Raw genomic sequence first — 22,498 nt, forward strand, 5'->3', positions numbered from 1 at the left:
CTTAATTAGAGCCACTGACAGTGAATGTAAGAATGTTTAATGAATGTGACCTATAAAACTTTGGTAGATTCTGACTGACTCAGAGGTTATATATTACTTCTCACACTTCTTTATTAAAAGTATTTTGTTTTTAACTTAAGCATCATTTTTATAACTGAAGTGACAGTTATACATGAACAAGTATAATAGTTTGTCTAAAATATTTTGTACCAAAACAGGAAGACTGAAGTGTGAATAATCTCAGTAAAAAAGTATAAAATATATTTTAGACATGCAGTCATTCATTGAAATGTACACATGAAGTAAATCAAGTGACCTCATTATTGAATACATTGACTGAGAAATATATGAGGTTGAATTAATTTCTTCTTCCACAGAATTTTTTTATTTATTTCATTTTTGTTCAATGTTTCTTGATATAAAATAGATTATTTTCTATTATTTTCAGATGTCTCAGAAATCTTTCCAGTTCTTTCCTACGGTCTTCATTACACTTTTAAAAATTAATGCAAAATGTGGACCATTTAAAAACTAGATTTTCTCAAAGATCCAGTGTTGAAGGTAGTGTCCCTGGAGATTATTTGTTAAAGAATGTTTAAAACTAACAAGCACATGCCTAGTCTTTGACATGATTTGTTTTGTAAGATCCTTGTCATCATGATATGTATTCAGGAAAAGGAGTATTCTCAGATTACAGATAAAGAAGCTAAGTCAGACATGTATTGAGTATGTAACTTGATGTGAGCCATAAATAAAAATATGCCAAATATATTAGTTAATTGTATAAATCTAAAGCATTCTATAATAGTATATTATCTCTGGCTGGTGAATCTGGCAAACACAACATATAGTTATGTCTCCATATAGGTGGGGATCAATTCCAGGGGCACCTTCATGTACCAAAATCCACATATACTCAAGTTTCCCAGTTGGCCCTGTGGAAACTGTTTATAGGAAAAGGCAACCCTACAGAAAACACCGCATTTTTTATTGAGTTTGGTTGAAAAAAATATATACATATAAGTGGGCCTGCGTAGTCTACACATGTGTTCAAGGGTCAACTGTAGCTGAAAGCAAACCACATTTAGTTTGTACATATATTTGAGAGAGAATATTTATGAAGTGTTTTATTTTTTTTAAAAAAAAAGCTAACTAAAGAACTAAAAGAACCAAAAGCAAACCAAAATATAAAAAATAAACATTTTTCTAGCTCTGCAATGTAAGACATTTACTTTAAATTATTCAAATGTACCTAAATAGGAATCTAATTTAATTTCAAATTTATGCTATTTTTGAAGTAAGAAACATGCTGTGTCATATATGAAACTAGAAATATATGATTGAAAAAGAGTCTACATAGTGAGAGAACTTGACCATAATCTTTGAAAGTAAAATCAAACGAAAGCTTATGTAAAAAGTGTGACCATTAGGCTTTAATTTTTAAAATCTGATAATAAAATAAGAGATATTGAATGTTGCTAAAATTTTTAAATGTATTATGATAACAGCATACATGGAATATTATACATTTACTCAAATTATGTTTTAAAAATAATGACATAAACATACTTCTTATACATTATGATTGAAATGCTGAGGTTTTATTTAATTCATAACCAATAAAGCTAAGAAACCCTTAAAAATCAAGATGTACTCCTTAAATAAAATATTGAGTGAGTACTTATAAGGCAATAAGTTTTGTAAAATATGCTAAAAATTTTTAAAAATTCTCTACATATTCGAGACATACTTGAAGATACTGTGGGTTTTGTTCCAGACCATCACAATAAAGCAAAAATCACAATAAAACAAGTCAACCAAAATTTTTGGTTTCTCAATGCACATAAAAGTTATGTTTACATTGTACTGTAAAGGGTGTAATAGTATTATGTTTAAACAAATAATGTACTTTCCTTAATTTTAAAAAGCTTTATTGCTAAGTAATGTTAATCATCTGAGCCTTCAGTGAGTCATAATGTTTTGGTTGCTGGAGAGTCTTGCCTCAGTACTGGTGGTTGCTGACTGATCAGGGTTGTGATTGCTAAAGGTTGGGGTGGCTGTGGGAATTTCATTTTCTTTTTTTTTTTTTTGAGTCAGAGTCTCACTCCGTCGCCCAGTCTGGAGTGCAATGGCACCATCTCGGCTCACTGTAACCTCCACCTCCCAGGTTCAAGCAATTCCCCTCCCTCAGCCTACCAAGTAGCCAGGATTGCAGGTGCCTGCCACCACACCCGGCTAATTTTTGCATTTTTAATAGATATGGGGTTTCATTTTGGCAAGGCTGGTCTCCAGCTCCTGACCTCAGGTGATCTGCTCTCCTTGGCCTCCCAAAGTGCTGGGATTACAGGTGTGAGCCGCCGTGCACAGAGTTTCATAAGACAGCAATGAAGTACGCTGCATTGAATGACTCTTTCATGAAAGACTTCTCTGTAGCATAGGATATCATTTGATAGTACTTATCCACAGTAGAACTTCATTCAAAATTAGAGGCAATCCTTTCAAACCCTGCCATTGCTCTATCAATTACATTTAGGGACTATTCTAAATCCTCATTGTTATTTCAATAATGTTCACAGTATTTCACCAGGAATAGATTCCATCTCAAGAAACCACTTTCTTTGTTCATCTATAAGAAGCAACTCCTCATCTGTTAGTTATATTACAAGATTGCAGCAATTCAGTGACATCTTTAGGCTCCACTTTTAATCCTAGTTCTCTTGCTATTTCCATTACATCTGCAATTACTTTCTCCTCTGAAGTCTTGAACCCCTCAAAGTCATCCATGAGGGTTGGAAGCAACTTGTTCTAAACTCCTACTAATGTTGATACTTTGGCCTTCTTCCATGAATCATAAATGTTCCTAATAGTATCTAGAATGGTGGATCCTTTCCAGAAGATTTTTCAGATCCATCAGAGGAATCACTGTCTATGACAGCTACAACCTTACCAAATGTATATATTAAGTTATAAGACCTGAAAGTCAAAATTGCTTCTTGATCCATGAGCTACAGAATTGGTGTTGTGTCAGGTTGTATGAAACAACATTAATGTCCTTGTATATGTTCATCAGAGCTCTTGGGTGACCATGTACATTGTCCACAAGCAGTAATATTTGAAAGAGAATCTTATATTTGGATTAGTATGTCTCAACAGTGGGCTTAAAGTATTCAGTAAACCATGCTATAAACAGGTGTTCTGTCATAAATGCTTTGTTGCTTCATTTATAGAGACAAGCAGAGTAGATTTGGCATAATTCTTATTAGCCTTAGGATTTTCAAATGGTAAATAAGCATTGGCTTCAACTGAAAGTCACTAGCTGCACTAACCCCTAAGAAGAATGTCAGTCTGTCATTTGAAGCTTTGAAGCCAGGCATTGACTTCTCCCCTCTAGCTATGAAAGGCTTAGATGAAATCTTCTTTCAATATAAAACTGTTCTGTCTACATTGAAAATCTGTTGTTTAGGGTAGTCACATTCATCAATTATTTTAGCTAAATTTTCTGAATAATTTGCTGAAGCTTTTTCATCACAGTTACTGTTTCACTTTCCACTTTTATGTTGTTAAGACGGCTCCTTTCCTTCCACCTTAAGAACAAACCTTTGCCAGCTTCCAACTTTTCTTCTGCAGTTTTCTCTCACCTCTCTCAGCCTTCATAGAATTGAAGAGCATTAGAGCTTTGGTCTAGATTGCATTTTGGCTGAAGATAAGGTTGTGGCTGATTTGACTTTCTGGCCAAACCACTAAAACATTCCAAGTCTCAGCAATAAGGCTGTTTCTCTTTCTTACTGCTCCTGTGTTCACTGGAGTCGCAGTTTTGATTTCCTTCAAGAATTTTTTCTTTGCATTCACAACTTGGCTGACTGTTAAAAACAAGAGTTCTAGCTTTAGATCTAAGTTGGCTTTTGACATGTCTTCCTTGCTAGGCTTAAGTATTTCCAGCTTTTGATTTAAAGTAACACACATGAAACTCTTTCTTACACTTGAACACTTAGAGCCCATTATAAGGTTATTAACGGGCCTAATTTCACTACTGTTGTGTCTCACAAATTGGAGTCACTAAGAGAGGGAGAGAGACAGGGAAGTTCTGTTCAGTGGAGTAGTCAGAAGACACACAATATGTATTGATTAAGTTGCTATCTCTTAAAGGTATGATTTGTGGTTTCTCCCCATATTACAGTAGCAACATCAAAGATCACTGAATACAGATCAGCATAACAGATATAATAATAGTGAAAAAGCTTGCAATATTGTGAGAATCACCAAAATGTGACACGGAGACATGGAGTGAGCACATGCTGTAAACAAAGTGGCTCTAGTAGACTTCCTCAATTCAGGCTTGTCACAAACCTTCAATTTGTGAAAAAGGCAGTATGTGAAGTGCAATATAGCAAAGGTATATGTAAGGTACACAAGTACATCACCATGATAGACCCAAACTTTATACCAGGCACTACCGAAAGAGTAAAATTAGCACAACAGTTAGCATAGACAACATGACAACTTTTGTAGGGCCATAGTATAGTTTCAGATATTGTTCACATTCTCTGCAACAAAAGAAGTTAAGATACATTACAGAAAGGAGAATATGAAAGCAGTATTAGTAAAAGGGAATATCCCAACAATAGGAAAGCACCCCATTTGGATATTCACAAAAATTCTAAAAATTATCTTGTGAAAATGTGAAATCCATATTTTAAAGGTCTTCAAAACAGAGAAAAATAGACTAAAATTTTATTAATTAAAGTAAATGTTAACTCCAATAAATGAAGAGAATTAGAATGCATTAAGGTGTTTTAAAATTATAAAACTTACTAAAGTAATTTGGAAAAAAATGTGTATCGATAATACTCATTTAAGAAAACATGGTCACGATTTAGTCAAATCTCATCTTTTGTCCCTTGTTTTTGTTTTTAAAAGTTGTAATAATAATTGACATTTACTCAATATCTTCATATATTGAGTAAAACCATATACCAAACAAAAATTGCATCCTTTATATAAGTAGAGAAATTAGGCTTAAAATAAATAACAAGTGAGAGGCCATGGTGCCAACCTAGTTTGTCATTTTTCTTTCGAAAATCCTAAGTTATTTGTTGCCAAAATTATCAATATTTTATATTTTGTTGCTCTTGCAAATAAAGCATTTCTAATTAAAAATCTTAGGGCTTCACATATTCTTCTGATAGCTGGTAAAATGCTGCTTTTTGCTAGAAGCCTTCTCTGCCCTTTCTATATAACAGCAACCTCTCTTCTCAGTTTCTTGTCATCTCCAGTACACCTTCTAGCTGCTTTTCTAATTTTATTTTTCCCAAGCACAACTTAGCACTTTACTGGAAGTCATCTGTTTTCTGCTTCACAAAGCAAGGACTTGTCTCCGTTGTGCCCAGCTCTAGCCTCAGGGCCTAGAAAAGTACTCAGTGTAATGTGCACCAAATATGTGTATATTGGATTAATATTTAAAAGCGTATATACTTAGCTGTGAATAAATAGCATCAATATTTGTCTTTTAAATGTTAAAAATATAAAGTGTATAGCCTTCAAAAGTACACTGTACATAAACAGTTTGAAGGTGATGAAGAGGACCCTGAAACAGGAATGGATTCCTAATTCCTAGCAGGGATTTAATGGCCATCACGGAGCAGCCAGATGTTATAAGATAAGGATATAAGACCTGAGAGGCATGGCAGGTAGGAATAGGGCTAACATATATTTTACTTAATATTTTTGAATTGGCTATATTGAAAAAAGTTTAACACATGTTACCACAGCAAACACTCTAAAAACTCTCTACTAAGAATTTTGGCTTAGACCAAGGCCAACATTGCTCTGGACATAAAATGGCCTTTTATACATGATGATGATCTTTTCAAAACTAAGTAAGTTAAGTACATTATTTAAAAGATTTTAGTCCTGTTTTACCTGTTATTTCACTACTAAAGGATTTTTCTACTCTGAGTTCACTTTATCATTCTTTTTTCAGAATTTTATCTGTGCTTATTTTAAATAAACATGAAAATTACTACCATTTAAGATACATGTCCTTTTATCTTTCAATTATTTTTCCAGAGCAGTGCTTTAAGTATTCATATAATTATGAGAGTTTCTAAAATTTTACATATTTTGTAACAGTTCATTCTGTGTGAGTTTTCTTTTAATTTTTATAAGAAATATCTTGAGAGCAGTGATACATAATATATTATGCAAAACCTGAAAAAAATAGTAAGTGATTTCCAGCATCAAAGGTAATTTATTCTTCTGAGAGCCTAGTGACATTTAAGTTAATTTCCTATTTTATGAATTTTTATAAATTACTTAGTATGTGGGTTATGTGTACAGAAAGCACACCACGTAACTTTAAATTGTTCTCAAATCATTTTGTAAGTCATCAGATAAGTAGCTACTTAAGTAATCTATATATTTGTAATAAATATTTGTGTAGAAATAATAGAGTGAGGAAGTCCTTTTTCATAACTTTGAATAAAACACTATTTCTCCAGTTAACCTGGAGGGCAAATAAATCTTTTAAAAATCTAACAGAAAAGTTCAATAAGAGCACAAAGTGTGTATTAAGTAAATGTTACAAAGGATAAATGGAAGTGAAGTACCTGAGAATTCAACACCTATAAGTGAATTATAAGTGCAATCACAACTATCACAAACTTTGCTCCATCTCATTTTGGAATTGTAACAGCCTCAAGGGCATAATAACTTTCAAAAGACAGTCACTGAGTGCCAACTATATGCCAGCCCATATGCTAGGTATGGACTGCTATGTTTTTTTCTTACTAATTAGAATCACTTAACTGCTTGAAAATGTGCATTGGTGGTAAACCTATTATCAGTCCTTACACTATCTTTAAAATTTTAAGTTAAATTTTTGATTTAATGTAGAATCATTTTATACACACACACACACGCCACACACCAAAACAGATAACTACTTTTCTTGAAATATCAAAATACCACAAAAGGATTATGATTTTCTTTTCCTAAAATGTTTTAGTGTAAATGACAGTTAGATCTGTAGTCTGATTGCCTTAAAAAGTTGTTTCATCTCTCTGAACTTGAATTATTATTATTATTATTTTTTTGAGATGGAGTCTCGCTCTGTAGCCCAGGCTGGAGTGCAGTGGCACGATCTCGGCTCACTGCCAGCTCCACTTCTCAGGTTCACGCCATTTTCCTGCCTCAGCCTCCTGAGTAGCTGGGACTACAGGTGCCCACCACCACGCCCGGCTAATTTTTTGTATTTTTAGTAGAGACAGGATTTCACCAAGTTAGCCAGGATGGTCTCGATCTCCTGACCCAGTGATCTAACCCCCTTGGCCTCCCAAAGTGCTGGGATTACAGGTGTGAGCCCAAACCCTGAACTTGAATTTTTTAATCTGTAAAATGACATGATAATATTAATATGCTGATCAAAGTTTGTTTGCTCTCAGATCAATTTCCTCAGCAGTTTTCTTTTATTTTTTCACTGTAACAGAAATCTGCATTTCCCATGCTTCCTTGTCATCTAGTCTTTGGGTAGATTCAGGCAAGGGAAGACAAAAGCCAAAGATTGAAGGGCAGGAAAAGGCAAGGAGAAGGGCCACTTCTGTTTTTGTTTGTTTGTTTTCTCTGCTTCTAATGACACCTACATCAGAGATCATATTTCTCCCTGGTCCCATTTCTCACCAGCAGTAATTCTACTGTGAAATGGCTCATTACTGGATCTCTGGAACTTTAGTTTCTCCCATTGACCTTACTATCATGAGGAAAGGATTAGTTCTCTGCTAGTGCTAATACTTTCATCACTATTCCTTGTTTTGTTTCTTAGTTATTTTCACCCTGATGTTACCTGTTACATATAATAAAATCAGATTGTTTGTAAGGCCTAGACTAGTTTCTGCCTTGCTGGCTATATCCTCAATGAAGAGTAAATATTTACCTCATCGGAGAAATAGACCTAATGGATTTAGGAGTTTAGCAGTTTACAGGGCACAAATTAAATCTCAATAAATATTTACTCTGACTAAAAAAGTGCAAAATAGAAGTACAATTCCTTTTTATTGTCATTGATTTCAGAGCAAAATGAATCAACAGTTGACAAATTAAGGATTAATTTATGCAAGATTATTCAACAAATATTTATTATTCATTTGCTCTATGCCAGAAATGTGTCTTCATGCCAGGTTAAGAAAAAGAGAAAACAGAAAAAAAAATAGCTGTCCCTGACTAAAAGAGCTTATGTTCTTTCTTTTTTGGGCGAGAAAGGTAGTGAAAAATTAAAAAAAGAAATGCAATATTAGCATGCGGATAAGTTCTAGGGTGAAATTTGAATGCAGATCCAGAGTGACTGTCTGCCTCTCAAAAGAATTCTGCTGAGATGTCCAGAAGTAAGTAGAGTAGCAAGCAAATATCTACAGCGCATGTCTCTTTTAAAGACAGAAAAACAAAGTGGTTTCTAAGGTGGGTGAATCTTGGCATTTCCAAGAAATATCAGGAGGCTCTTAAGGATAGAATGACCAAAACAATGAGGGCTGTGATAAAATAAATTGGGGAGGTATGGAGAAGGATCCCATATTGTTGCTTTCACAAGCAATGACAAGGTTTTGGGTTTTACTTTGAGAAGGGGAACAATTAGAAAGTTATGAGCAAGACTGTGAAATTATTTGATTTATGTTTTATAATCATTCTGACTCCTGGCTGAAAAACAGCCTCTAGGAATGAAAGTGAGAGAAACAGCGTCATCATTTATGAAGCTATTCCAATGATCCAGTGCTTTGGCAGTTGCCTGGACATGGCTAGTAAGAGGTAAAAGTAATCTGATACATCTTAAGGGCAGGTGTTCATGGATTTGATATGGCAAATGAAAGAAGCCACTATGTGTTATATTCCTTGAGCCAAAATTGAGGTGTAAAATAAACATGCCCACATAAATGGTTGATTATGTTCTTAAATGAAGGAGAAAATAGTTGCAGTGATGTTAAGTCATCAACCATTTAAAATGTTGCTTTTGAAAGAGATGAATCAAGGAAGGGATGGACATAAATTTTCCTTACCTAAAAAGCTAGTGAAAATTAAGAGTGACATGAACAGGATTAAAACTTTATTTTATAGTGGTACTGAGATGAAACATCACACTATCTGACTTCATAGCTTAAAAATATAATCACTCCACCAACTTCTCACTCTTTTCAAGGATTTTGTGAGTAACCAGCTTTACTTTGGAAAACCTAGACTCCTACATACAAATTGTTATGTTTGTGAGTATGATTATTTCTATCACTTTGTTTTACATTGTGCTTTATCATTCAATAATTAATATCTATCATTTTCCATTAACTAATTTATTTTATAAGCATTTATTATTATTATTACCCTATGGTAGTCAATAATTACTGATACATATTCCTTTGTTTTTTGGGATTTGATATAGAATCAGAGAAGTTTGTTGCCAACTCCGTTTTAGTTGAATATATATTGTTTTTGTCTTATATTTAGTTTTTGTAAAACTTCAGATTTTCCATCATGCCCCACTATTTATTGCTAAAAATCATATCCAAATATGACAAGGTTTAGGAACACACACAGTTAATGAACACATGTTAGAGTATAATAACACAGAATACATTTTTGAAAGTAAGTTTATTAAAATTAGCAATATATTACTAGTTATATGCATAAGGATATACCAACATGGATTTTGCCTGCCCAATATTAATTTTCTCTTAATGTCTTACTCACAGAACTTCAATTTGGTCATGAGTCTAAGCCCCAAATTATGTTTGCTGTCATGTACTCATGACAGCTCTTTTTCTTGATTTTTCTAGCCTTTATCCATTTGGAAATGTGAACCACCTTTTATAGGTGACATACAATATAGCTGAACCCTTCTCTAAAGGTTTCTGTAAAAAAGCATAAATGTACAAGCCTATCATCCCGATTCTATTTAGTTTGCCTTGAATATGAATGTGATAAATGAAGTAAGATCTCACATCTTGCAACATGAAGTGGGAGAAGGGTCAACATAGAAGAAACGTCAGAAGAAATGAACCAGTAGAAAATTCCTCATTTGCTAAATTTTGTTAAAAGAAAAAAATAGATTTTAATATTAATCTGTTCTACACAGGCAAATGTTAACTGCAATGAAAATGTCTTTTAGATAATTCAGAACACTTTCCATCCTTGGTAAAAGTATTCATTTTACTGACTCACTATTATATATTTTGTTAAGTTAGAAACTCATATTCAATCAAAGGAAATAAAAGTTCCCCCTAATTTCTAGGAATATAAAAAAATAGGTACACACAGCTTAGATAATATTTTCTATATTTGTTCAAGTAAATCAGTTTAGTGATTGTTTGAAATACTTCCAATTGATATGAGTCAAATTTTAGAAGGAATTTTAGTTGGAAGTTTTATTCTCTTTATGAAGATGTAAATGGCTGTGTTTACTGGCCAATATTTACATACACATACAGTCAATGAATTTTAATTTGCACACAGTGGTATATATAATTAAAAGTTCATTTTATTAGTTTATTTAGATATGGTTCAATGAGAGTTTCAAACTGAGGGCATAGAGTCATATAACATACTCTAGAAGAACAACTTCTCACAAAAACTAAAATAAATTGCTTTACCACGTTTGCCTTTGTATTTCACTTTTTCTGTTCTGAAGAATGAGCATGGTAAAATTTACATATATCTAACACATATAATGGGTAATGTATGAATTATTTTACAAATTACTCATAACCAGAAGAGTTCTGTTGGATTTTACCGTATGGCCAGATTCATCTTGCCTTTCAAACTTATGTAAGTAATTTTTCCGAATCTCTTTTTTTCCCATAACATACATGCTGCTGAGTCCACTCCTCCAAACTAAGTAAAGATAGGAATGCTCAGGGCCAAATCATAAGTATAGAAATTGACTTTTGAACTGATGAAGACTTTCTTCTTGTCTACGCTTTAGTCAGCTTCTAGCAGCACTCTTTTTGATTCTACTTTGTCCTTGGGCCCTGTCTTTACACTGCCTAGTCCAGCTGTTGCAAGAATGCTGCTAAGTCAGTTTAGAGAGAATCTCCCACTCTTGATATCTGATCACTCTGGCTTGCCTTCAGCAAGAATCCTCTTACGTTAGCTAACAAGAAATCCCCTACCCTTGATGTCTCCTCTTAGTAATTTGTGTTCATCGACAACCCTTCACACTGCTCATTAGCTGCACTTCCCAGATATCTTTGCTGTGTTCAGAGTTGAACCTTATCTCTCTTCCCTATTAGAATCATCTTGATACCTATCATTTTAATCTTAAATAAAGTGATCCTTAACCATTTTAACAAGTGGTGGAAATTTTTTTATTTAGCAGAACTAACAAATTGTTTGTGAACTATTGAAATAGAACTATTCTATTATGGCTTGCAGATATTTTTCTCAATTATAATTCACTTTCATACTGTAAAAGTATCTTTGCTTTGTGTATATCTTTTTCATATAAAACCTTTTAATTTGGCAGGGAACAGTGGCTCATGCCTGTAATCCCAGAACTTTGGGAGGCCCAGACAAATGGATCACGTAGGTCAGGAGTTGAGATCAGCCTGGCCAACATGGCAAAACCCCATATCTACTAAAAGTACAAAAATTATCCGGGCATGTTTGTGGGCACCTGTATTCTCAGGTACTTGGGAGACTGAGGCAGCAGAATCGCTTGAACCCAGGAAGCAGAGGTTGCAGTGAGCCAAGATCAGGCTGCTGCACTCTAGCCTGAGTGATAGAGTGAGTGAGACTCTGTCTCAAAAAACAAAAAACAAAAAAAACCTTTCGATTTATTTTCCAGAGGTCTATTTTTAATTTAGTAACAAGATTTTAAAAAATATTTATAAAATTAAATAACAATAGAATGTTAGAACTAGGCCCTATAAAATATAAAATTGTCAAAATTGGTTAGCATGATTGTAGCTTCAAGGATCCTATTGTTAATGTGGCAACTTCTGAAACCAAACATCATCATGCTTGGCATCAAGAGCTAAAGTAGTCATGAGTTAATGGAGAAGAACAACTAAGGAATTGGCTGCTGAAGTAAAGTTTATGCTAAATTTAAATGAAATGAAATAACAAAGTAGTTTGAAATGAACATTCCATTGATTATTTTTAAAATTTTATTTATTAACAAAGTAGCTTATACTAACTGCCCACTGTCTATCCCAATAGTTACAGCAATAACATATAGTTAACATTTGTAATTAAATATTTCATTTCCTACAAATAGTATTTTAAAATTCAAGTGTTGATTTTTAAGCCTTTGAATGTTTGGCTGTTTAAAATTTAAGAGCATATAAAAATTGTAGAAAAGGGTCATTATTAATAAAATATTCAAAATATGGTAAATTTTGCATGATGATTTAATATATGCAAATTGACAAGTGATGTGAATAGTACATTTGAATAGAGAAAATATGTACATAAATGAATGGTATTTCAGAATCTAAGCAAATTGATGACTACATTGTGTACTTGTCCCCAATGTAAATGAAATATTAATTAGAAAACTTTTTTTTTCACTAAAGGGCTGAACATAAAGCGTGATGGCAAATTGGTGTGTTCTTGTATTTCTTGTCTTTGGGTATTCTTTTCAGTATATTTTCACTTAATGTTTTAGCAACATTTTTCATCATTCTTTTACACTTATAGCTGGACTATGCTTAGTGATAGAAAATAGTTATATAATGGGATTATACTTGGCCATATGAATTTGATGGTATGATTTAATCTGTGTTTCATCTTACTTGTGTCTACTTGTAAGTCATTGATGCTAATGTTATTAGTAATTTTTAGAGGGTAGAAATGTTTTCTATATGACATTTTTGAGAAAAGGAAGTCAATAAATCCCATTTGATATGCAACAGAAATAAAGATCTCTTATTTCAATTTTAAAATGCTTTATAAGTTACATTGCTTTGTTTTATGCATTATTTGTTTTGATCAGATGCAAAATGAGTCAGTAATGTCATCTAACCACAACTTTGATACATTTTCTTAAAGAAAAATTTCCAAAATACTATATCTGAGCAATAGGGTAATACTTCATAAATTAAAATATTTAAATATTCAATCTTTCTGAGTGGATATTTGTTGCATATCTGATAACTTGACCTAATTCTGTAATTGGGATGAGAACTGCCCAATTTTATTGGTAACCTCTTTTCTGCTCTGCAACTTTGGAAATACTATGGAGGACTCCAAATTCATTTGAGACAAAAATATTAAAAATGTAACCCCTGATTAGGATTTCAGTTCCAAAGCTCTCCTTGGAGGGATATAGAGCTGGAGAAAATCACATTTATTTTTGTCTCTTTAATATTGATATGTAAAAGTCAGGTTAAAATTAGTATCAAAATGGGAAGCCTGCATTGTAAACCAGTTGGAATAATACACTCTGCAATATGAAGGAAAAAGGAAAAATTGAGTTGATTTATTTACCTAACTATAATTTTTTAAAGAATTTTGTTTCTAATAAATTTAACTTAAATTTTTAATTTTCTATCTTTCATTTAGTACCATCTGTATAAACTTTTCCAGGCTACTTCTCTGAATCACCTGGCAAAATCTTATAATTTGCCACCTAATTGAATAAAACACACACACACAAAATAATCTATTTTGAATAATAAACATTATTTATAATTATCTTGTTGAGATTGAGAGTAATCATCAGGTGTGGAAAAACTATTGAGGAAATTTTAACAATTTAAAACGTAATAATCTTTTTTGTATTACGTGTGTTTTATACTCAGAAGTGCATATGTTTTATAAAATTATGTGAATTTATAAATGTGGTCAATATTAATATTAAATTGTATCTTTTAATAGTATCTTCAAGTATCTTTTTCTTGCTGCTAGATTCCATTTAGAAAAAAAAGTGTTCTATATAGCAGTGTTGCTTTCTTTTTCTTTTCTTTTTGCTTTTCTTTCTTTTTTCTATTGATAAAGTATTTACTTGATCTTGGGGAAGAGGTATATAATCAAATGACCACATTTTTCTTTGTTACATATTATTAAAAATTTATAATCAATCTTTCCAAATTGTAATCGGTCTGAAACCCATTTGCTTTACTCAAATTATTTAGTGATTGTAGAAGTTTCAGAAACACATGAAAGTTACAGATTAGCTTTAAATGTGTCATGTTTAAAGCAGTTGTTTTAAAAGCTAAGTCATTATCCATTATTATGTAACTAGTATTCTAAATATCACATCTTTGCATTGTTTGACTTTTAAGGCATATGAAATGTTTTGGATCAGAGAAATCATTTGCTTCACATCCCTAAGAGACAGACTCTATGGGTACTGAGTCATGCTAATAGTGGCAAAACCTGATAAACAATAAGCATCATTTTCAAATACTTTAAACATTTCACATAAAAATTTACTTTTAGCATACATTGAAGCCATCAAGGAAGCCTAAAGTAAGGAAAACCTCAGTGAAATATGATGAAGTTAATAAAAAGAAATAGCCATCATTTTATTTGTTTAAATTGCCATTATCTCTCATATAGTTATGTACAATATGTAACATAGGATAATTAAGTCAAACTGTGTACCTACAGATATGGAGAGCCTTTTATTTTAGGAAAAAGTAAAATGTAAATTAACTGGTAAAGATGAGCTTTTCAATCTATAAGGCATAGACACTTTTCCTTGGTGGATTTGAAAAGGTTCTTATAAATCTGAAAATAGGATAGTTTTTCTATAATAAATGGTAAAAAACACTTTCACATCTTAACCTTATCATAGTATCACAATGCTGGAATGTTTTTACTAGGAAATAAGTAAGCTAATTCAATTATAAATTGCAGTAGAGGAAAGGATGAAGGTTAAAAAATACTATCTATTCAAATCCTTAGTCATGAGGTTGAATTCATTGAATCAGAGTGTGAATATATATCTATATTTGAGACAGAATGTGTATGTATGTGTGTGAGTGTGAGTGTGTGTGTACAGTCATTAGATATTTGCCTCATGGAGAGCGGAGGAAAACATTTGCTGAGCTGCTTTCCTACCTTAAAGGTTTAGAACTGCACTGTTTTCAAGATATACTTTTTATATCTCAAATAATTTAATATATTATGTTTAGTTGTTGATATAACAAGATATCTGAATACCCCATAATTGAAATTATACCTGGAAATAAATACTTGAAATACTTGCTTCAGTGACATTTGTGGAAGTATACATATTTAAGTTCAAATTATAGGTATATTGAACAAAATGATATTGGATTCTTCACTGGCTGCATACTTCTGAAACTTGTAAATAATTTGAAATTAGTTTCCAAGAACAGAAAGACAAATATTAGATAGGAAATACCAAATTCTTAAGATTCATACATATAAAAGTGAAATAAAAATCAAACTTAATCTTATCATGAATTTTCTACTGTGGCTTAATTTTAGAACTTGTTATAAAAATAGAAATGCTATTAATTTAATTATATTTATTAAAATCTAAAAATAGGTGATTATAGCTAGGACATTGACAAGTGTAACTATACATGAGTAAATATAACTGAGGATAGCAGCACATGAAATATATCATAAAATTGGATTATTGTATAAATAGTATTACGTCTGTATTACTTGGAACTTGATTCCACTTAGAATGTCCCTGCTTTTATTTATTTATTTATTTTTGTAAACAAAATGAGCAAGAGGTTATTACACTTCATTCACTGCGAAAAGGTAACACTACATCAAAGATAACTCACATACTTGCAGAAATATGGAAGGTATTTCTTTCTTTTTTTGTTAAGAAATAGGGTCTCACTATGTTGCCCAGGTTGTAGTGCAGTGACTATTCAAAGGGGTCATCCCACTACTGATAAGCAGAGGAGTTTTATTCTGCTCAGTTTTTGAGTTGACCACTCCTTAGGCAACCTGGTGGTCCTCTGCTCCCTGGAAGCTAACATATTGATGCCAAACTTAGTGCAGACACTTCATCAGCATAGTGCATACAACCCAGAACTCCTGGGCTCAAGTGTTCCTCCCACCACAGCATCCTGAGTAGCTGGGACAACAGGTTTGTGTCACCTGGCTGAAAGGTATTTTTAAATACAAATGTTGTCCAGGAGTGACAGAAGCTGGAGAATTGGACTACTTGATGGAGGCTTTGTACAAGCTTTGAACAATAATAACAACAAAATTGAAACGCCAAAAATATTGTTTAATTAGCAGTTAAACCAGCCATTTTGCACAGAGGATTTTGGTAATTGATTGTGTGATTCAAGGAAATAATATTATTAGGTGTGTATTAGTCCATTATTGCATTGCTATAAAGAAATACCTGAGATTGGGTAATTTATAAAGAAAAGAGGTTTAACTGACTCACAGTTCTGCATGCTGTACAGAAAGAATGTTGCATCTGCTGGGCATCTGGGGAGGCCTCATGAAATGTATAACCATGGTGGGAAAATGAAGAGGGAGCCGGTGCTTCCTATAGCTGGGAGCAGGAAGAAAAGTGAGAGGTGGGGAGGTGCTACACCCTTTTAACAACCAGATTTCATAATAACTCACTCACTCACTATCATAAGAATAGCACCAAGGAAATGGTATCAAACCATTAAAAAGAAACCACTCCACAATCCAATAACTTCCCATTAGGCCCCACCTCCAACACTGGGGATTACAATTTGACATGAGATTTGATTGGGGACATGGATCCAAACCATATTATTTTGCCCTAGTCCCTCCCAAATGTTATGTCTTTCTCAGTTTGCAAAATATAATCATGCCTTCCCATCAGTCCCCCAAAGTCTTAACTCACTTCAGCATTAACTCAAACATCCAAAGTCTAAAGTCTTATCTGAGATGAGGCAAGCCCCTTCTGCCTAAGACCCTGTAAGATTAAAAAAAAAAAAAAACTCCCAAGATATAATGTATAATGGGGATATAGGGATTGGGTAAACACTACGATTTCAAAAGGGAGAAATTGGCCAAAAGTAAGGGGCTACAGGCCCCATGCAAGTCTGAAACCCAGTAGGAAAGTTATTAAGTCTTAAAGCTTAACAATCTCCTTTGACGCCATCCAGGGCATACCACTGCAAGGGGCGAGCTCCCAAAGCCTTGTGCTGCTCCACTCCTGTGACTTTGCAGGGTTCAGCTCCTACAGCTGCTCTCAAGTTGAGTGCTTGCACCATTTCCAGGCACACGGTACAAGTGCTGGTGGATCTACCATTCTGGGGTCTGGAAGATAGTGTCCCTCTTCTCATAGCTCCCCTAGATAGTGGTCCAGTAGGGACACTGTGTGGTGGCTCCAACCCCACCTTTCCCCTCTTCAGTGCCCTCGTAGAGATTCTCCATCAGGGCTCTGACCCTGCAGCAGATTTCTGACTGTACATCTAGGTTTGTTCATACATTCTCTGAAATCTAGCCTCAACTCTTATACTCTGTGCACCCTCAGGCTTAATGCCACATGGAAGCCATCAAGACTTATGGCTTGAACCCTCTGGAGCAGCATCCTGAGCTGTACCTGGGCCACTTGGAGCCATGGCTAGAGCTGCAACAGATGAGATGCATGTAGTAGTGTCCCAAGGCTGCATAGGGCAGTGGGGCCCTAGGCCTGGGCCATGAAACCATCCTTCCTTCATTGTCCTCTGAGCCTGTGATGGGAGGAGCTGACACAAAGGTCTCTGAAATGCCCTGGAGGGTATTCCTCATTTTCTTGGCTATCAGCATTTGCCTTCCTTTTAGTTAAGCAAGTTTCTGCCGCTTGCTTGAATTTCTCTCCTGAAAATGGGCTTTTTGTTCTACCACATGGCCAGGTTACAAATTTTTCAAGTTTCTACACTCTGCTTCCCTTCTAAATATAAGTTTCAGTTTGAGGTCATTTCTTTGCTCACACACATCAAAATAGTTTGTTAGAAGTAGTGAGATTACCTCCTGAATGCTTTGCTGCTTAGAAATTTTTTCCACCAGATACCCACCAGAACTTGAGATAATCTCAAGTTCAAAATTCCACAGATCCCTAGGGCAGGTGCACAGTGCAGCCAACCTTTTTGCTAATGCCTAACTAAAGTGACCTTTGCTCCAGTTCCCATTAAGTTCCTTATCTCCATCTGAGACCTCCTCAGCCTGGACTTCATTGTGTGTCTCTATCAGTAGCTTGGTTACAACAATGTAACAAGACTCTAGTAAGTTCAAAACTTGCCCTCATCTTCCTGTCTTCTTCTGATCTCTCCAAACCTTTCCAATCTCTGCCCACTATCCAGTTTCAAAGCCACTTTCACATTTTCCGGCATGTTTACAACAATATCATATTCCTCTACCAATTTTCTATATTAGTCCTTTCTTACATTGCTCTAAAGAAATACCTGAGACTGGGTAATTTATAATGAAAAGCAGTTTAATTGGTTCATGGTTCTGCACGTTATACAGAAAGCATGATGCATCTGCTGGGCTTCTGCGGGGGCCTCAGTAAGCTTACAATCATGGCAGAAGGTGAAGGGGGAGCCAGCACTTCACATGGCTGGAAACAGGAAGAAGAGTGAGAGGTGGGGAGGTGCTATACACTTTTAACAACCAGACTCACAATAACTCACTCACTATCACAAGAACAGCACCAAGGAGATGGTGCTATACCATTTAAGAGAAACCGCCCGAAGATCCAATTGCCTCCCAACAGGCCCCACCTCCAACAGTGGGACTTACAGTTTGACATGAGATTTGGGTGGGGACACAGACCCAAATGATATCAATGTGTTAAAAGGAAAAGGAGATAGCAGTGGGAAATGGATATTCAACTTCAGTTTATGAGTTTTTATTTTAGAGTTCTAAAATTATGTCTTATACTACCTATACAAGTGCTAGAATAGTTTCTGTATTAAGTGGTAGATATTAATATCCAAATATCATACTTATTTCTTTGACCTTGCAGTTTAAGAGGGCATTTTAAGAAAGTAAACAAACACATTGATTTTTTTTAAAGGAGACATTTTTCAGTAAAGGATATAAGTATGTTAGCATGAGAGATATAGAAAAATTATAGATGGACAGACAATCCTACATAGAAACTTAAGGAAGTATTTAACTCAGACACAGAGATTGAGAAGAGTAAAGTGGGTGAAATCTGGGAAAGAGTGCTTCCAGTAGAAGAAACAGAATATTGAAGGAACAGAGATTGATGTCAAGAGTTCAAGGAAACAAACCAGAATAAGAATGTTTAGATAAAAGGCTGATGGTAGAAGGACATTGAGACTGAAAGTTATAGAGAGCACAGGCTTACTCGAAAATTAGTAGACAAAAGAACATCTGTAAGTTCAATCATGAAGGAGTGCCAGAATTAAAGAGAAAATGAGGAAATAATAAAGAGAAAATAAGGAAATAATAAAGGGAATCTTTTGATGTGAGGAACCAATTGGGCTACCAACTCAGCCTGCCAGCCTGCCATTCCAGTGACAGTAGGAAATAAATGTTCTGTAAGTTATTTGGAAATTAGAGGACAAAGTAATTGTTTGTTCTATAGGTAGAGAAACATTTTTGTAAATGATAATACAGCTGTTTTACTGATTTCTCTTAATTTTCAAAATTTTTGAAGGGGTACACTACATTTTCATGATTTGTTCATTCTGATTTCCAACTCATATTTGTTCATCATTTTCTCTTTACTTTTTAAAAAGTTGAAAGACATTTGTATCACAAAATTTTCACAGGATAATTTTTCTAGTTGCAACTGTAGATTTATGTGGATATATACAAATCTCTCTAGTGACACATCTAAAGATTAATGTTATGTTCTATTCCATAGGGAGCAAATATATCACATGAAACATTGCAACTATGAATCTAACTAGACTGTATGGGAAACATATATTGAAAAATAAATTAAAATTATAAGTTCTATGAGAAAACACAAACATTTGAGTAAAAAAATGAGAAAGGTTTAGTGGTGCCTTCTTCCCATATTAGAAAAAAGGATTCATAACGAACAACTTTTTTTCATGTATTTCCCACAATTGAGTAAAATAATAGGACTAGGTAAGTTTTCTGGTTTGCATTTTTTCATCTAGGTCTGGTTTTTCATTTCAATTGTCAGCCATTGTATTAACTACTTTCACCATTCAAAGGAATGAATGATCTGCCATAGTATTTTCTGCAGTTCCATCTCTTGTTTTCAGTATCATTCCAATTCTGCATCTACCTAATTTTGATCTCTGTTCTATTTATTTTCCTGATTCATAACATTTTGCTTTGTGCTGAGCTCCTAATTGTCTCTCTGTCATTTTCAAAATTTTAGCCCTATGGTCTAAAAGATGCCCAAAAGAATGTAGCGTATTCTAGTATATCAGTGGGACAACATAAACAACTTGCTTAATTGTTGATCTATTTAAAAATGAAACAGTGTTTTTCATTTTTTCAATCAATTTAACGCTGACTAGATCCTATAACTACATTCTACATTTTATAAGTAAAGAACTCCAGAAAAATAAATGTAATACCTTTGCTGGAAAAGATTAACTTTACAATGCCTTCCTAATGACCTTACTTTTTTTTTTTGAAAAGTGTTTTCTGGTATACAAAAATAATATTCTGAAATATCTCTCTGATATTTGATTGCCGGATTTAACCTACATAACTCTGAACCTTGATTTTTCAGACATGCAAACTGCTTAACAAGTTCCAATGCATTAATCAATGCACCATTGCATAACTTAGAGTAAGAAAAGTTGGTAGATATTTCAGCAATGCCATAAAATATGCTTCCATTTAACACTTTGAGACAACCAATACACTATTTATATTATTGAGACAAAACAAACCTAACATCACAGAAAAATATTTATTTTAATAGAATGGTATTTAAGTAGATAGTTTTTTTGTTGTGTTTTTGTTTGTTTGTTTGTTTGTTTATGAGATGGAGTCTCCCTCTGTCGCCCAGGTTGGAGTTCAGTGGCCCAGTCTTAGCTCACTCTAACCTCCCCTTCCCAAGTTCAAGCAGTTCTCCCTGCCTCAGCCTCCTGAGTAGCTGAAATTACAGGCATGCACCACCACACCTGTTTAATTTTTGTGTTTTTAGTAAAGATGGGATGTCATTATGTTGGCCAGGCTCGCCTGGAACTCCTGACCTCAGGTGATCTGCCCACCTTGGCCTCCCAAAGTGTAAGTAGATAGTCTAAATGATTATGGGTTTCAATAGGTTTTATTAATTTGTTTTAGTTAACATACAAGAGCATTACAAAACCACATTATTTTATTTTAATTTTTATCAATAAACTTCATTATATTAAAGGCCATATTGCCCACTGAATATGATTTTGATATGCACAACTTCTATAATTTACAACTTACTGTATATGGTCTAATATAAATTACATTTAGCTATCTTGAATAAAAGATACAAATCCCCAAAAACTTAATATATAAAATAATTTCTACAATCAATTAAGCCACATGGGGCCTGGTGTGCAAGGGCTGCAAACAGCAGCATCCTAGGTAGTGTACAGCAGCCTGTTCCTTGTGTACAACAGCCTTTGCCATTGGACATTTATGTCTTGGATCTAGTGCTTTCCCTAGTCTAGGTTTAAGACCAGATGTAGTATGCCTTTGGAAAGCCTCAGGACCCAGAGGTCAGAGTTCACATTGGCCATGTTCATCCATACCAAGCTGCAAACCCTGTAGCATGTGACTGAGGCCTTATTTAGGGCCAAATACAAGTTCAGTGAATGCCCAAAAAGCCACATCTCAAAGAAGTGCGATTTTACAAAGTTTAATGCATATACATTTTAAGACTTGGTGGCTGAGAAACAACTCATCCTGGATGGCTGTGGGGCCAAATATAGCCCTGGGATCATGGGCCCCTGGACAAGCAGCTAGCCCTGCATTAGAAAAGAGCTGCCCCCTCTTTACGCATGCCCACCAGTGAATTCTATTTCCTTGTACATCTAATAAATCTATCTATCTATCTATCTATCTATCTATCTATCTATCTATCTATCATCATCTATCTATCTAAATAATTCAATAACATGCAGTAGATTAAAAAAATAAACACAATTTGATGTCTAACTACTGTGGATATATTTTGTCAGTTATTAACATTCCCCTATCAGGTTAATATCAAGTCAACAAAAATTTGGAGTTCTCTTGACCCTTTCCCCAATGTGTAAATTAGTAATATGATGTCAATATTCAGACAGGCAAATAAACTAAGCTCCCTTCGATGAAAACAACATGCAGTAATGCTTCCCTACTGAGAATCATCTTAGTTTGTGAAATCATAATCTGGAATGGCTATATCTGCAAAATACATTAAAAGAAAGAAAATATGAAAAACATAATCTACAATACTTTTATGTATATCTAATCATTTTATATTTCTTTTTTATTATACTACCTGAAATACATACATAAAGGATAAAGAGTTTCAACAAATCTCAAAAAGGAAACCTAATTATGTAAAATAATCTGACTGATTTTGTTTGCTCACCAAATTGAAATTGAAAAGAAAAAATACAGCACTCTATAAAAA

General features: G+C 33.9%; 1 pseudogene; it reads left to right on the top strand.

The window, feature by feature from the left end:
• The first annotated feature begins 21,401 nt into the window (after nt 1-21,401).
• LOC129529402 (uncharacterized) lies at nt 21,402-21,496 on the top strand (annotated as a pseudogene).
• The last annotated feature ends 1,002 nt before the right edge of the window (nt 21,497-22,498 follow it).

This window comes from Gorilla gorilla, chromosome 22 (assembly GCF_029281585.2).
Source record: "Gorilla gorilla gorilla isolate KB3781 chromosome 22, NHGRI_mGorGor1-v2.1_pri, whole genome shotgun sequence".
Lineage (NCBI taxonomy): Eukaryota > Metazoa > Chordata > Mammalia > Primates > Hominidae > Gorilla > Gorilla gorilla.